Source organism: Parambassis ranga, chromosome 4, assembly GCF_900634625.1.
Source record: "Parambassis ranga chromosome 4, fParRan2.1, whole genome shotgun sequence".
NCBI lineage: Eukaryota > Metazoa > Chordata > Actinopteri > Ambassidae > Parambassis > Parambassis ranga.
In genome coordinates this window covers 14,007,433-14,025,457 of record NC_041025.1, presented here as the reverse complement: position 1 = coordinate 14,025,457, position 18,025 = coordinate 14,007,433, and the positions used below count along the sequence as shown (strand labels likewise).

The following is an 18,025-nucleotide window of genomic DNA, read 5'->3' as shown; positions in this document are numbered from 1 at the left end:
CACCATTGAAGGACACTGCCTGCTCACATGCATGCAGACATGGCACACACATATATATATATACACATACATACACTCCACTGTGATGGAAAACACACAAAAATGGCCCAGTGTGAAATCACAACCACTGCAGTCCTGCACTTTCAATGAGACTTCAATAATTTATAAGCACATCAAAGACAAGATAGCAGAGGGGAATCCTCTACTGGTGAATCCTTATTTATAGCACAGGAACTATCACAGCACCTATCATCCATAAAAAATAGCAAATATTGATTTATAGTAAAACAAAGCACAGACAATTTTTAAATTTTTATATCTTGAAAAGAACAAATAAATCAGTGTGCCATAGAATCAAATTACACATTTACTCATGAAGTCTAAACATCGTATTGTGTTGATGTTAGCGTTCAGGCTAGTCTTTGTATAATTGTAATAAAACAGGACCTTCAAATTAAAAGAGGCTGGCTGACGAAAAGGTAAAAAACAGAAAAAATACTGACCAGCTTCTAATCAGTGTTAATTTCCCACAATGGCAATAACTTTTAACTTTTTCTTATGTAATAGCTAACAGCAGATCCATCTTAAACCAAAAAAAAAAAAAGACCCGGCATGATGTCTAATCCACATATAACAAGTGTCCAAGAGTCAAAGCAAAGATGGAGCGATACAAATGCATGAGAAGGAACCCCCATGAGGACATTCTTTACCCTCTATGAGACAAGCTCAGCCCTCTCTGCCCATCCATTATAAATGGAGTCTAGCGCCACCCATATGCCTCATCCTTCTCTCTGGGCAGTCAGCGTGAAATATTCACCTGTTCCACTCCTTCAGGAGAGCGGGGATTAATGGAAATAAAGGAGCTGAGGGAGCTCCTCTTGTCTCCCATAAAAAAAGAAGGGGTGCCTGAAACGCTGACGGCAACTTGCATCAGCAAAGACGACCCCATCCCAGCAGTATAAATACACATGAACGCCGCCGCTGCTGACTCTGAAGTACAACATTTAACAGTTGCAACTTAACGCAACTAATCATCTTTCATTTATCAGTTTATGGCACCTGAGATTTACAACTGACAACTATTATTACTATTAAAGTAACTAGTCAGTATCATATGTGTGACATTCCTTTACACACACACACACATATATATATATATAAAATTCCAGGCAAAAGGAGGCTCAATGGCAGAACTCTAGGACTCTAGGCAGCCCTTACTGTGTAGTCTGTAGCCATTTTGAGTCAATTATATATTGTCCTGGAAGGAAATAGCTGTTTTTTTATGGTTTTAGCCCTGAACGTTAACCAACTTACCAGCCTGAGTTGATGCGGAGAACTTGGAGCCTTATTCTGGTAGCGAACCACACTGAATATGTTAAAATTACAGATTGATAGTTGGATGATATTTGTAAAGCAAACGATGCTTGCTCCAACGTCCATTTGTGGTGTAAAAGCTGTGCCCCAATTGTAAGTCTGCAGTCTGGTAAAGATGCATTTGTAGACCTATTGCTTTATTAAGGCACGACAGAGCTGTTCTATTTTGACAACTCCTTCAAAAGCATCTGACAAATGTGTCCTATATATTTCCTAATAATAAAGAGTGCATGTGGTAGATCTTTCACAGCCCACCTATCCCAGGATTCAGTATCAGTTGGATCCTTTACAGGATAACAGAGCAGACGCCTCGAACTGAACTCTAACACCCAAAGAGAAAACTTTTGAAAGTAGATATCAACTACAGGTTGCTAGGCAACAGGAGCAGCACATTACAATAAACCGGAAATCTTTCAAGAAAAAAAATGTGGGTCTGCTTATGTGGAGTCACTGCTCAGCTGTTGTTATCAAAAAAAAAGCAATAACCTCCGACATCGCTCACTGGTGTTAAATTACCAAAAAAAGCCCTCCGTTCTATCACTTTAATAAAGATCTTTCCCATTTTAATTAGCACCTGTAAAGAGTGCTGCTGGGCACCGAACAGCTGTTCGCAATGTGTAATATGTGATAGTCACACTTCCATTGCTTAGATGCTCTAATGATTAAAATGTTTTCACTGAGGGCACTGCACAAAGCTATGAATTAGGTATTAGTGCACAAAAACATGGATCTTATGTCTGAATTTTCAATACAGATCATTAAAAAAAAAAATTGCGTCATGCAGTCAATAGTCAGCTGGCTGAAAGAAGGTTCACATGTCTCAGTTGTCAAAGCACAAGGTAGTAGGTGACACATTGAGTAATAATGGAGTAGCGGGAGGACAGTTTCCCACAGGGAACCAAATGTTCCCTATGCCCTTTTGCCCCATGTACATCATCAGCTCCATAACCTCTATTTATACACCTCACCACTGGAAACCGTCAGCACTGAGGTGATATATTGACTCAACAGGTCATTTTTTACGTTTGCTTCCAAGTATTGCTTCACAGGCCTGTTCACTGAAGCAGCATCGGGGATCCAAGATAAACAACATGAGAGTGAAAGTAGGGATCTCCACATCTGGTCCGCATGTCTTGGGTACAGAAACTGGGCAAAAGGGCTCAAACAGAGGAGGTGAGTAAGCATTGGGAGAGGATCAATAAAGGTGTGGAACGCATTAAATCACCATGTTGAGGGGGTAAGGCTGACTCGTTGATTTCCAGCAGTAACCTATTCCATAGCACAGTAAATGCTGGACAAAGTTAACAAGACTGAAGCGTCAGTCCAGTTGCCTCACACAGCAAACCTCATTAAATCTCATGGGGGGTTCAGAACAGGGAGACAGACAGGAGTAGCTGAGGGTGTAAGGAGAACCATGTGAAAAGGAAGCCAGGAAAAACTGAGAGTATGGTACATTTCCCCCTGGAAGTCTGCAAACTGTAGCTGATCACTAACCCCCGGGAGAGGCAGTAAACATAAAATGTGAATAACCTATTTATCAAAGGAAAGATTACGAGGCACCAGGCAAAATGTAAGTGCACGGGAACACGTTACAGGCTAAGAGTCACTTAGAGTTATTCACATGTCTCTGTTAGTGGGAGCCGCTGTGATTTTGAAACCCTGGACACCCTTAATCACTCCACTCACTCCACTCACCCGCGTCAGCAACCTATTTCTACTAAATAAGTGGCCTTTCCACCATCATACCTAATGGATCTATACTTCTTTTCAAAGATACATATGGAAAAATTATTGCTAAGACCTCTATTCGCTGTTTCAGACAAGGCATTCATGTAATTATTTAAAAAAATGATTACATGAATGCAACTCTAAGATCTTACTGCTTGTTTTTTAATTTTTTTGAGAATTTGTTGAGCTGCTGTCTTACACACATTTGTCATCAGATCAGAGTTGTTAGATTAGACACAGGGGCACAATTTGTCTCTTCTATCCTTCCTGAGTCAATGACCGCTCGAGTATCAAGGAGCGTTTTTTTAAAAGTGCACCCTACGAGCCAAGAATGCCTTCTACAGTTCAGGCTGTTCATTCCAGGAGGGTGGGGTGGGGTACGAAGGGGTAGGGTGGGGATGGAGAAGTGGGTAGTCTGCTTACGCTCGCATATGAGCAGAGATTACACTATGAAGCAGGAGTCGTCTGCTCTCCCCAGAGGCTTGGTTTCTCAATGGTACATGTAGAGGAGGATGAATTAGATGCCCAGGAGTCTTGGTTGGCCCCCGGTTTCTTCACAGTTCAGTGTTAATGGAAGCTCAAATGGTGAGCCCAGACCATGCTGGATCTGTAGGAGCAGAGCGGAGTCTGAGTCACCCAGCTAGAGAGAGACAGAGACAGAGAGAGAGAGAGATGGGATGTTGAATGCTGTGGGGTAAGAATCCAGACCAACCAAACACAACTGAGTATGTCTGTAAGAGGCTGCAAAGTGGATGTGCAAATGATCTCATCGCACTCCAGAACAAAGTACCTTTCAGACAGAGTGTGAAAAAACACTTCACTCCCATCTTTGGCCTTATGAAAATTTATGGCATGTTTATCAGGAGCCTGATTCGTAACTCAGCCAGTAGCAATCCTTTTGTGCATTTCATCCCACTTGGTTGTTGTATTTGTAGAGGCGTCATTCCACTGATTTAATCACAACTGTTCTCCCTGAAAGGATATTCAGCTTGCAGTAATGTGTTACTTTTTCAGTAACAAGAAATAATAATTGAGCCTTTATATTGTATTATCAATTTCTAGTAATGCTCCATTACTCTGACAGTTTGTCTGGTAGTTTAGCTAATATCAAGTTTGATATCAGATTGGCTTTTTGCTTTTTCTACATTAGCTTATTGCAGTGAGCTAGTGGCAGGAGGCTTCCCATTCCCAAAAGTTCCCAGAAGTAACAAGCTTGCTAATATTAGCCATAACTCTGTGCATTTACAGTCACCTTGTTTTATGCACGATTGTAAAGATGGTGTTGGAGATCATGCAGTAACACAACCCCATTTAAAGAAATGCCAAATTTAGTCAATAATACATCCGCCAGATATGACGTATGGTTACGTTTATGCTTTGATGTGCAACATAATATTACATTTATGGTTATGGAACAAATGATATGACTGATACCGAGGCTGTCTAGTCCAAGAGTAAATAAGCAGGTCAGTCGCTCATAGCTACATAACTCGATGAGCTCCGCCATTAGACAGACTGAGAGTTTGCGCCTGAGTTAAGATGAGTAATTGGTTAAAAAGTAAAGCAATCATGGCAGGGAGGATGGTTGTAACCTAGATTGTCCGGTGGGTGAGCGTCATCTTTTTCGTCATGTTTTTATTCGTCAGTTCACAATGAGCAGAGATTTTGTTTTAATTTGCGTTGTCAGAGCTTCTTATATTTACGTGGTTTAATAAAGTTCGTCAACGAAAAGTTTTTGTTAAGGTTATCGTTGACAAAATTAACACTGGTAGCAAGTGTCGTCCCTGCTACTATTGCACATTGTTCAATTGGACAACTTTAAACATTTAACTGTACATTCAATCAGGCTTTTATTGCGCAATGTTACATTTTGTAATGCTATTATATTGTACAGTGGTAGTGGGGATTGTACAATCCTGTGATTGTCATATAATATGAAATATATGTGTGTGATAAGAAATGCACTTACACAGGCATAGCATGTTTGCACACCTGCACCTCTGTCAAAACCTAATGGCTGCATTCACAGAGAATCCAAATGTGGTGCGTTGTTGTTGTTGCACACAGGTTTGGAGAAGTTTTATTGATGCTTTAGAAACGAAAGTTTTGCAAGTTGCATCAGAAAAGAAAGTTTTTTGTTGTTTTTGTTTTTCTCTCATCCCTTCACTTCTCCTCTTATTTGACCACTGCAGCTCTCTCAGGTACTCTATTGTAAGGTGGGCACAAAGAGAACAAGTACAAAGTCAAATGGCGACACAACATCCTGCCCCTGAAGTGTAGATACCCCGAGGGACAGTTGGACATAGAACATGGTGATGCAGAGAGGGGCTTTCCGTATGTGACACACTAAAAGTAGAGAGAAAGGTGATGGTGACAGCGACAGTGGCAGCAGTGCTGGTAAAACATGAGGTCAGAGGGAATCCAGTTCATCTGTTTGCTGTGTTTTGATTAGTTTGGCTGCTCCTTCCACTCCTCCTGTCATCTATTACACCTAATGTGCAAACTGCTATTATACAACTTGGATGGAGTAATGGAGTCAAACACTAATAAAACTACGCCTTTAAGTGAAAATTTCCTTCTTACCATCTAAATTGTCACAGTATTTATAGTAATAGAAACCGATTATAGGCCACTTGTTAAATTAGGTGATTGAGATTTTGAGCTCTGTATTGCTCTACCACAAAAGGTAATAGATTACCAGACTGCAGCTCTTATCTGTTTACACTGCACATAATTAGAGATGGTGAAGATTTGTCGTTGAATGATCTTCTGAGAGTATGTTCAGATGCATAATTGTGTTTACTGGCAGAGGAGAAAACAAGTCTTTCATCTCGTGGAGATAAGAGGGTGATTTGTGGTCCACTTGGTGGCCTCTTCTGTGTATTCTCAGGTCTGATCTCTTTGTTGCTTTGCTCTCCCTCTCTCTCTCTCACTCACTCTCACCCTGATTAATGCTGATGCTTGACTAAGCATCATAGTTAAGATGAAAAAAGGCTGGCAATAATGGTTTTTCACCCGGCCCGGTGGGTCTTCTTTAGTCTGGGGAAGAGATGGATGTCAGAGACAGGAAGGGGGGGTATGTGAAAAGGTGTACAGTGATGCATGTACAGTGTGTGCACATATATCTACACACATGTGGCCTGCGGGGATTTCTAGCATTAGTTTGACTTTGATTCTGAGTTATCCAGCTAAAATTATCTTGGTTAATCCTCATCCAGATTTAGAGTATAGATTAAATAAACCCCTGTATAAACAACAATAAAAAAAAGTATTTAAATCTAATAAAACATGAAACTAAGGATTCATTGAAATTATTCTGCAAGATTTCATTATATTGAATTAATTAAATGACATCAGGCATTCAGGTATAATTGCAGTTGTTTTAAGAACAGCACAGATAGAGCAGATTTAGCATGTACATTTAACATTTAGCATGTTGTTTATCACTGCATCTCATCTCATTTGGTACCAACACTGACAACAACAGGCTTTGCTCATGTGTTAGCACAAGGGATTCGTAAGTTACAGAGCAAGTAATAGTCGTAATGATACACCCTGCTGGAAGTTTGAATAGATGGATAATACGCACAATTGATATGGAAGACTGATCTTTGCATTTGCTGTATTCAGGCAGACAGTGGCAAGAAATGTGAAACAGGTTTGGCTTTATTATTCTGTGAAAGTAAAAGAAACATAAGACTTTTTTCAGATTGAGATAAATGTCAGTTTCTACAGAATATAAAAATATTACACATCTTTGCAAAGTTTAAGCAATTTACACTTGCCTACAAATTGCAACAATTCCTCAACAATTTGGATTCAAATTATTATTATCAGTATCTGCAATGTGACAGTATTACCAGATAGTGGTAGACTATGATGATTTAGCTGATATTTATCATTCAGGTGGAGTTATTGTTGTGTTGTGTACAAAGATTATGCTTTCGTCATTACAGTGGGCCTCCTCTGTTTCTTTCAATGCAGGCCCATCCGTCTGACTGTAGAGACAATCTGTTGCAGCCGTACTGCACATAAGGTATGAGCAATATTAATTATTGCCATGGAAACATCATTATTTATGCAATGAATGCTCCTCTGATTTACAGCGTTCTGATTTATTTATTTATTTATTTCCTTCCTTTCCTTCCCCTCCAATTCTCGTTTGATCCACGAACAGAGGAGCAGACAGTTGAAAGCAGAGAAAGGGAAAGAAATCTGAATTGAAAGATGAAAGACAAAAAAACAAGTCTCTTTGGAAACGCTGTGTGTGGAGGAAACACTTGGAGAGTGTGGCAGCTTTGATCATTCTGCCATGAAGTCTGAGGTTTCTAGTCTGGAGGTGGTAAATTGGCGTACTCGGCCAATTATTTCGCAGCGCAGTGATTTCTCAAAAGGCCACTATACAGGGTCACCCTTCTCTGAATCTTTTCTGGAATACTTTTTTTTAGATTATTGAGCATTTTTATGGATTCAGGTAAACCTAAATTAGGAGTCTGGTTGTACTTTTATTTGCAGGCATACCCCCTCTTTGTATGCTCTGCACTCTGCAGACAGCAGTATGATAATTAAAAGGCTATTATACAAATTATAATCTGGAAACATATAATTTTTTTTGCAGGGTGATGGGGTTGCTTTCCAAAAAAAAAATCCAAATTAGCACAAACCGTACAGTAAAAGCCGGCCGTGCCAGAATGAATGGCCACTCCACTTTTGCTTTGCATATAGTGTCTCTCCACAAAAGAAGAGCTATTTATCTTCTGGTGTCCAGGTTGTCAGGGCCAACAGAGAGAAATTACACTTCAAAAATCATTGACTGAGGTACTTCTGTACGGCGTTAGCTCTTTGTGTTTTGCCATGCTGTTGCAGATGGGGTGGCCAGGCATGAAATCCCATTGACGCTGTCCAAAAGGCCAAGTGGCGCTGTTGTTGCTCGGAGATTAAGTTTGGAACAAATGTGTCGATAGTGCCTAATGAAGTTGAATGGTCACTATCATCAGGAGTGCTGCTCTGAGAGGGCCACTCTGTTTCCTGCTCATTTAATTCTCCTTTTATTTATGAGGCCTGAAAATTCAACATTACCTATTTATTTGTTACCTTGGTGTATTGATTTATACAAAAAAATGCACAGTGCAGCGTTATCAGACAAACATTTAACCTGTCATTAAATAAGGATCCAGCAGTGGCTCTGACATGAATAATTTGTGTTTTAAAATCGCTCCAGTGCAAATAGATCTGGTGGTGTTTGTTTTTATAAAATGACTCTGGGCTGGATGAGCCTTGGATTTGAAAGACTGACAAGCAGGCAGATTGAGTCAGAGAGGAGAAAATTAACCAATCAAAAGCAAATTATGTAAAGTTTGTTGGGTACAATGTTCTGCAATTCTACCACACACCCACAAAACCCTGTATTGCATAAAGATGCAAAACTAACAAAAAAAAACTTCCACCAAACCTTAATAAACTAAGTCATTGTCAAACATTGGATTCTTAATCTGGATTAATCTGCATTTAATAGCAGTGATTTCAGCAGAAAATTGGGGGCATACACAAAATACAGGTAAGTAATGCAACTACAAGTCAAGCCAGCTGATAAAATTATGACACTACCTGATCTAAGAATTCACCTCTGTATACAGTATCTATCACTATTATTGATCTATTAATATGAAAGGACAATATGGAAATAAAAAAGGTCTTGTCTGTTTCACTGAACAAATACAGAAAAGTACATTCAGAATCCGCTGTGTGCTGTGATGTCTTGTTAAACTGATCTGGAAAACAACACAGTGCGATTATTGTGTTCAACAGTAAACATGTAACGGAGGGACGGATGACAAACAGAGCATGCTTGCATTGTCGGTGATAAATTATGCACAGATGTACCGTCTGTTTGCTGGTCTATGTTATATTTGCAATTACAGGGTATGAAGACAAAGGATTATAGACAAAGTAAACCAATTGTTTACTGTGGGACAGAGTATGAAAGCCAAAGACACAGAGACACAGAAAATGTGTTGTTAATGAGTAGTTTTTCATTAATTATACGGTATGGAAATGCCAAAAGGAATCTAACAAACGCTCTATTGTATGTTCACATCTGAACAGCACTGACTGCACAGATGCTGTTTCTGCATCACACTGCACGGCCACAATAATGTTTGGCGCATATTGCCAATACTGCATTGTGTAGTGTGCACTTTTGGATATAAAAGCTTTGTTTGTTTTTTGTGTGCTGACAAGGATTGCCAGGGTAACTGCAGTTGGCAACAGTTCTATTCTTGTCATGCGGCAGTGAGGTAGGAAATATCTCAGGGTAGCATACTACGGTCAACAGGGCGCGTTCTGCCTCCATGAGTTAATTGGGTGTGAAAAGACATGAAGAAGATTTAGATCCTCCACTTCAGTAGGTGGAGAAAAGAGGAGCTGAAAGGTGTGATAATAAATGGAACCTTAACAGTGACAGGTGGGATTAGCAAGCATCGGTGTGGTATAATGCTGCACTGCATCATGTGGCAAAGTCTTATCTGGATCGACACTACTATATTGTGGCAGCTTAAGAGTCAGTATCAGCATCTGCTCAGTCGTGAAATGAAGTAACGCCACTGTTTCACAGCATGTCATCCTATAAAAAGACCTCAGAGATGACTGAGGCACTTCTGATGCTATCCCTCAGAATGGCACTGAGAGAGAGTGTAAAGGTTGAAATGACTGATATATTCTAAAAAAATCTATATCTTACCCTTTATATAACCCTAACACTAAAACAGAGAATAGAAAAAAAAAATATATATATATATATTATTCACGTTCTTGTTTGTCCCAGCGTATTAAAAATCTACAGCATTGATTCTAAGGGGAAGCACTGTAAATCACCAGTCCTACAGGTGGCACGTCAGCTGAGATTTATAGTTTCACCGTGGTTTTATTTCTTCCTGAGCATGACCTCAAATCCTACCAGGATCATTTAAAAAATGGAGCACTGCCAGTTCAGTTAAAGTTGTGAGATTAAAAATTGAACCAGATGTCCAAGTAACACCTGTAATCTGCACGTTTCAGGAGAATATCCAACAAATAAGAGGCTTTTTTTTGCCTGTCTGTGCTTCAGGCTTTCCCACTTTCCTCTTCTTGGTAGTTTGTGTGTGGCCCTCCTCCAATCTGGGTGGTCTAAATGTCATTGTAGTAATCTGGTGTGTGGTGTTTTATTTTGAAAATTGACAGGATTTGAACCAACAGTGGATGTGGCACAGCTGAATCACTTGACCAGCGTGCCTTGTAGGGCTGTTCTTTACACGAGCTACGTCAGCTAAAAACACATTTTATTCACATACTGTAGGAACACAATGGTACTGAGCAGCCACACAGCTGTGAACTTAACCCTCTGCTTTACAGCATCTCAAGTATTTTGTCAAAACAGATTTTACCGTTCGTCATTTTTCCTCCTCTCAGATTTTCCCAGTCACTTCTGGACCTTCAGGTCACTCAAGGGTTTGTTTCACCCTTAAGACCACCACAACCTCCTCCCATTAATCATTAGATTGTCAGTTACGGAGGCAAGCAGCAAGCCACGTCCATTCTGCCAGCACTGATTTAAATCGCTTTAATGGCCATCCCATGCGGTGGAACAGCTCCTCAGAGGAAACAGTGGTGGCAGAAGCGATTGACCTACAGACCCCCGCTGTGACAGCTGTGCGTGAGAAAGGTCGACACCATGAAGGGCAGCAGGCATTTGATTAAAGCTTCATCCCTGTTTGTAGAAACATGAATAATTCCAGGAAGAGTGCAAGAAGACTTGCACTGTGTTGAAAAAAAAAAGAAAAGAAGGATCCCAGGGCCTGGACTCTTGGTCCAAGGGGGGAAAGCTGCACACATAAATCCCTGCCTGCCTTTCTCTCCAGCTTGCAGCACAAGGATACACTTTCTCTCCACTGAGGATCACATTTATCAAAGCAATGTGTGGTCACTACATTGAAACCACACGTGTATACAAGCATGGGTGGCCCCTGTGGGAATTGAAACCTTAACCCTTTCTTTTTATGTTGGTCTGCTGGCAGGATTTATCAGAACACAGGGGCACTCTGAAATCTTTGGCTCATGTGGAACCCGGGCTGGTGAAAGAAAAGATTCAGATTAGTCTTGAGTGGCTGAATGAAGCAAAAACTGCAGGTCTTTAAATGGCCACTTGTGGCTGGCTACAAAAAAAATTGTTTCAAGATGATCCCTACCTAACCCCTTTGCCCTGTTTTTAATGCCTTAACCTTAATCAGTCACAACAAACCTTACCACAGGCAAAATATGAAACTTAACACCAGGTGAAAAGCAAACTGCTTATGGTGTCGGGAGACTTGAACCTCAGACTCCTGAGTCAAAGTCAATAGATAACTGTAACAAACATACAACAAGAACGTTCAGATAACTCCCCCCTCAAATCTCTGCACATGTTTAGGTCACTGCCTGTTAAAAAAAAACTGAATCTTTACTTTATACTTCCATTAAACTACAGTGAAACTTTAGAAAAAATGCTGCTGGCTAATTATTCATTTCTTGGTCACATTGATCTCTCATTTCATCCTTCCACATCTCATTAAAATAAAAGTCTTTGCATTGGTTCATTGGCATTTATCTGCTTTCCTCTGACTCAGCTGAATTCCCATTTATACTTGTCCCTTTACCCTTTTGTCTGCCTGCACTAGAATAATGTAATCTTGTTTCATAATTTTCCTCTTGTCATCCCCATTTCATCTTGGCTCCTGGTTACATTTGTATGACTCTGCCCTTGCTTTGTCTGAGTCTGTAGACTTAGTCACTTAACAGTAGAGAAATGGTAATGTCACCATGCTTATAACAATGTGTCATTATTCAGGTGTCAAATGACATGATCTCCTTTTTTTTACCCCCTCACTCCCAGTCAGCTCTCCGCATAGGAATTGTGGAACATCATGAATGCCTAAGGTTAGTAAGAAGACTACTGATGTAATATAAAATAAAAATAACAACCTGGGCGATGCTGTTTTACCTCTCCACCCCTGCCTTTTTCTCAAAGCTGCCAACAGCCTGAGCTCGACATGGTACATAGCATCAATTTCCTTTTCCCAGTTTCTCATTTCAGAAACTATCAATATGGAAATCAAATTGCTCCACTTCCTGTTTGTGTCCACCCCCCCCCCCCCCACACACACACACACTTCTAAAAATGGGGCACCTCTCTGGTTACTCACCCTTTTCATTGATAATCCCACCCGCTGCCTTTAACTGCATCTGACATATTGAATATCTTGAATGTTGCTAGTTTGGCCCCAGTGGCAATTTTAAGTGTTGACAGGCAGACACAATCCACAAGCAGATCCCTGCTATCCGATGTTACAGTCATCCCTCCCTAGAGCATCCAAATCAATAAAGCAATGGGAGATGACTTTTTTTTTTTTTTTTAGACCAGGAGCCAATCAGACTGGGGGAAAAGTGGTGGGAAGTTAAAGACCCGTGGGGTTTTTTTCTCTCCTACTGGAAGCCACCATTGACAGAGCTCAAGCCATATGGGAATATTGGATAGCTTACCACTGCACTAACCAGAGGGAAAAGGAAACACTGATCCACTCAGACATGAAACTAAACTATCCATCACAGGCACCCCTGTAACCACCAGCCTGACCTTGTTCCTTGCTGGCTGACAAAAATGCCAGAGATACAGTACTTAAGTTTAGTTGTTTTTATATGTTTTATATATGTTTTTATATATCTTCACATGTTTAAATTGTGTATCTCTGTTAATCTGCTTTGTTTTATTTTTCCTCTTTTATTTTGAAAATACTCACCTCCATTCTTGTTTTAGTTTACCTCACTTCCTGCCTCAACAATTTTCACCTGTTTGTTTGTTTGTTTCTGTTTGCCTGTTGGTTTTAGTACTTAAACTGTTTGGACATCTTTCTACCCTTTTTTCAAGACATTTCTGGTCATTTTAATTTAGTTTTTTCCATTCTATTTTTATGATATTGATGCTGTCTGCATCCAGTCTTTGTGAGTAATCAAGTCGTGACTCCTATTGATAAAACTCGCCCCTTCTCTATGCTTTCTGCGTGAGTCTCTGTTGTCCTCTGCAGCCTGGCTACAGGTCAAAAGGAACCATTACTGAAAATAAAAATATTGGGCATGAAGAAGATTCTCCCTGCTTGATAATTGTGTATTGATTGCAAATAATGGAACTGCTTAGTTGTAAATTATAATGTAGAGTGCAATACAGCATTTTTTTCTGTTCAGTGGATCTGCCTCAGAGTAGGGTTACCATTACAACTTCTGTACTGTACAATCTGGCTGTACTGCCACAACTACATATTGCAGTTTACTTTTGTTCTGATACGTAGTGAGGAAGAATTAGCAATAGCAGTTATAATAATGTTTTCAAGTTAAAAAGCATGTCACTCACAACCAGCTGGAAAATCAAGCTCAATTTAGCAAAAAAAATTACATTTGAACTTTAAACCTTTTTAGTATAAGACATTTTATCCAATCAGGCCTTTGAGTGTGTGTGTTTTGTTTTCACAAATTCTTGAACCACTACAATTACAGAGATGTGCATGTTAGGTTAATTGGGGACTCTAAATTAGCTGTGAGTGCGACTTGTTGTTTTTCTCTCAATGTTAGCTCTGCGAGTAGAAAATGGGAAGATACGGTACTTATTTTGTTTTCAAAGTATAGTGAATACTGGTAAGAAATCACTTGAAAACTTAACGCTTTAATGCATACCAGAAACAGGAAGGCAGTCCATCTGACTTTAATAACAACAAAAAAAAAAAATAGTGTTGCAATCTGCCTCAAACAGAGAGAGAGAGAGGAGAAAAACTAGATGGCATAACAAGTGCAAAAAACAGTCTAAACATTTTAAATAAAAATGGGGCTACCTGCTGTTGCAGATGTATTACAGACAGATCTAGATGGACTTGTTGATATAGAACATTTAAATGTCTAGACCTCCAAACAGAGGATGATCTCATATTCTTTATATGTTCTATATATATATATATTTCTTATAATTGGGATAATATGCTAATTCCTTCCTGATGTGACAAAACCCATGGTCACCATGGTAACAGCAAATATGATTTGACACTGTAGCTGGTTTGTAGTGGTCTGGTGTTTCCTGTTTTATTTTGAAAATCAACATTTCCCCTTGTGTTCCTGTGTGTATTACTTCCATATGTTTCCCGCCTTTAGGATTGCTTGCCCCGCCCTGATGTGTCTCACCTGTGTCTCGTTATCCTCCTGTATTTAAGTCCTGTGTACATTTGGGTCCATGAAGCATCATAATAGTAGGTTTTTGAACAAATATGGTTGTTGTGCAAGTCATTCAAATTAAAAACAGTAAAAGGCGTTCTTGTAGTTTTGTATCCTAAACATCTAGTGTCAACAAAAAACTCCATTTTTGTATTTAATTAAGCAAACTTTCACAGAGAGAGGTGACGTGATGGTAAAAACAGGTGCCAAAAAACCCCACTCTCATTTAATTAAATGGCCTTTAACCACCTGGAGCACTTTACAGCCTAAATGGGGATAAACTGAGTGACTTTAAGGGCTCTTTAAGATTCATGGTCAAAGGGCAGTGGTCCAGGATCAATCACCGGTCTGGAAATAAGAGTCAAGAGGCTTAACTGTAGTCTTAGGTCTCACTCTGTCTCACATTAGTTTGTTAATAACTACATTTGTAGCAGGAAATGGGAAAGTGGTTTGTGTTATATCATTTTTTCTATTGTAAAAGTGAACACCACCTACAGTAAGATTCATTACAATCAATATACTGGCATTTTCAAACACCACCTCCACACGCACAGACACAGACCCACACACAGGGCAGGAGCAGAAGAAAATGAATGGCACTAAAAGAACTCCTGGCTACATACTACTGCCCATTATGACCACTGTAAGATATAGCATGGTGATATATAATGACCATAAAATGACATGATTTAATATTTATAGAAGCCAAAACTATTTTCTGTAACACCTTGTAAACATGTTTATTTTGGCCATTATACGAGAGAATATGTGGATTAACTCGCTTTTTGAGCCAGCCCCATGAGGCCATGAGGGGTACTGCAGTCCCCCCCCCCAGCCACAGATGTTACACTTATAGGAGACCATCAGAGGTGACTTGCTCACAGAGGACATGCACCTCCATGTCCAATCACTGCTCGGTTAACTTCAGCCTTAATACAACACAGTGAAGTGCTTCTCTCGCCAAGAGAATGTATTACAGTACTGCCAACCGTGAACGTCTCTGGAGTCACTAGTTGAATGATACTACAGCCTTATATTGGGCTCTTCAGGCCGCTCTTACTGCTTCTTCTCCATCCTCTTTGCAACTGCCGTCCCTCTACTCTTGCAACCCCCTTTGCGGGATATCATCTGTATTTTTCATACGCTTCCGTCAGCGATATAAATTGCTGCCTACATCAGTCGCTATCATGCGTACCCTAGAGAGAGACAGAAGCAGCAAGAAAGATGGAGAGAACACACGCTGAGTACAACCTTGTTGTGCTTTGGGAGAGAGAGGGAAAGAAAGTGTGTGTGTGTGTGTGTGTGTGCACTGAGAGGCACACTTATAGATGAGCAGAGTGGGTGTGTGTAATTTCTGCTTTGGAGTTTGTTCGTACACACAGTCATCTGAGTATATACAGTATGTGTGCCTGCCTTTATCTGTGTGTACATCATGCATGTGAGTGTCATGCATGTGTGTACAAAAGAAAACACATGATTTATCCACACGTGTCAGCAGTGGGTGTTTAAAGACATGGAGCTGCTTGTTTGAGGGTGTTTTCTCTGCTTATGTATTTTCCATCTCGACTCTGTCAAAGAGATCAAAAAGTACTGGCATGGAAACCAAATAGCAAGTTACAGTCAGACAACTAACAGTCCAGCATTTGTCTGCGGAAACGCCAAGGGAGAGAAAGAGAGAGAGAAGAGGAAGGGAATGAAAGCGAGATGGGGGCACGAGGAGGAGGAGTGCGTTCACATGCGGAGGCGGCAGGCGGCTCATGCTGGCTCGTATTCTTGAAGTAATTTGTGGGCGACTGTAATTGAATGTACGGTGAGATGAACAGGATGCCCAGCAAATCCACCTGCCCACACAAGCCAGGAGTCAGATACGATGGTGGCGTGTGTGTGCTTGGAATGCGTGCGTCTAACTAGCTTTTTCCTCGTCAGTTATGTGATTACACACCAAATTACCAAATTATTGTTCTGTCTTTGTGCAGAAATCTGATGTCTATTCCGCTCTGAATGCTGTCTTAGTGCTGGTAGGATTTTGCTGTAGATCCCTTTACGATACGGTAGGCTTTTCACACTAATCAGTCTCTGCCATTTTTTTTTTCAATGTAATAAGGTGCGACTAATGTTCAGTGGGATGATCTTGCTGGTGACAAACTGGATGGTGGATTATGGACATATATATATATATATATATGCTGTACTGCTGGTAATCTGTTCCAGCTGAAACTCCACTCCCCCAAAGGATCACGTCTTTAATGAGATGAATTCAAACTCCCATGACTCTCCAGTACAGCTGGAATGTGTGCCCACTTGCTTAATCCCTGGTACTAAAATTAAATTATAGAAAGAAGAAAACTATAGACCACATACATTAATTATGACTTGTTTTAATCTCTTTTTCAAAGCATCACCTGATGGTGAATGTGCAGCGATTGCCGATCTCTCGCACAGGTTGTTAGCTCGCTGACTTTATTTTGGTCGAGCTGCCAACTTGAAACGTTTCTATAGCAACAACTGTATCTCCAACCTGTGCAACAAAAGCTTGTGGGTTAGCGTAGTGTGTCACGAGTAAACTCCTAAATAAAACACAACAAATTAGAATTAGAATGACTAATGACTTCAAAAGGAGTGTGAAGTGTGCAGTTGTTTCACAAGCTGATAGCTCCAAGTCTGCTGTTGCTAATGGCCTCGGTATCATTAAGTTTTAAATAGTTTTATTTTCATCATGGAATGGTCTTGGAAATGTTTTTTTTGCAGAAGGAGGTGATTTAGTTGGAAGGGTATTAATAGGCTTGATGGATTTATGGAGTTTATTTAAACTAGAGCGTACTTTATTTATTCTCTGTCAAAACTCTCTTTTTACAGAACTGGTAATTTGTTCCACTTTTATACCTAAGTGACAGTAAGTAGACGGAAAGAGAAATGATTAAGTTCAGCGATCACTCACTCTCTTCCATTTTGCCAGTTTGGGCTTGGCGGCTGTGGACTCTCTCTCATTAATGAGTCACACAGATGATATTTTCTTCTCTTTTTAAATGAAAAAAAATCTCCACTTTAGCTTCTTAGTTGCTTATTTAGTTGAACTCTGGTGAGTATATCTCCATGGCAATGACCTATCCTCACTGTCTGACGGTCCTTGGTGTTGCCCACAACGCTCCGAATTTCTATCTAACTATTATTCCCGGTGACATTTTCTGTCAACTAAAAATGTGTCCTTTCCGTCCAGAGACACTTGCAGGTGTCAAACGAGCAAGAATTCATTAAGCTTAAGTCAATCACAGCTTTGCTACTGGTACCGGGTGGGTGGAACATGCTGTAAGAAGTGATGTAATATATTTATATCTTACACCCTGGTTTACAGTAATAATAGCCCTGAATTGCTTGATTTTTTGTGAGTTTACTTCACACACTCTGATGTATAGAGAGAGTGTGTGAACAGAACTCCAGCAACTCCCTGTTTACAAGTCTCTGTGAAGCTATTTGCCAATCTCCTCCTCCTTTCTTTGTACAGCACGCAGCATGCCTACACTCTTATCGTAGGCTACCCTCGTCTCTCACATTCCTCTCCCTGCACACATACACACACATACACATACACACACACACACACACATCATCATCCCCATACAGGAAAATGGCTGACTCACCGCCGCTTCATTACTCAAGT

The 18,025-nt window shown here is 40.2% G+C and overlaps 1 long non-coding RNA gene across 1 annotated transcript; it reads left to right on the top strand.

Moving 5' to 3' along the window:
* The first annotated feature begins 2,410 nt into the window (after window positions 1-2,410).
* LOC114434811 (uncharacterized) lies at window positions 2,411-8,638 on the top strand. The gene is made up of 3 exons (XR_003670509.1): window positions 2,411-2,547; window positions 7,087-7,138; window positions 7,280-8,638. It is a non-coding gene; the product is annotated as an uncharacterized LOC114434811 (long non-coding RNA).
* The last annotated feature ends 9,387 nt before the right edge of the window (window positions 8,639-18,025 follow it).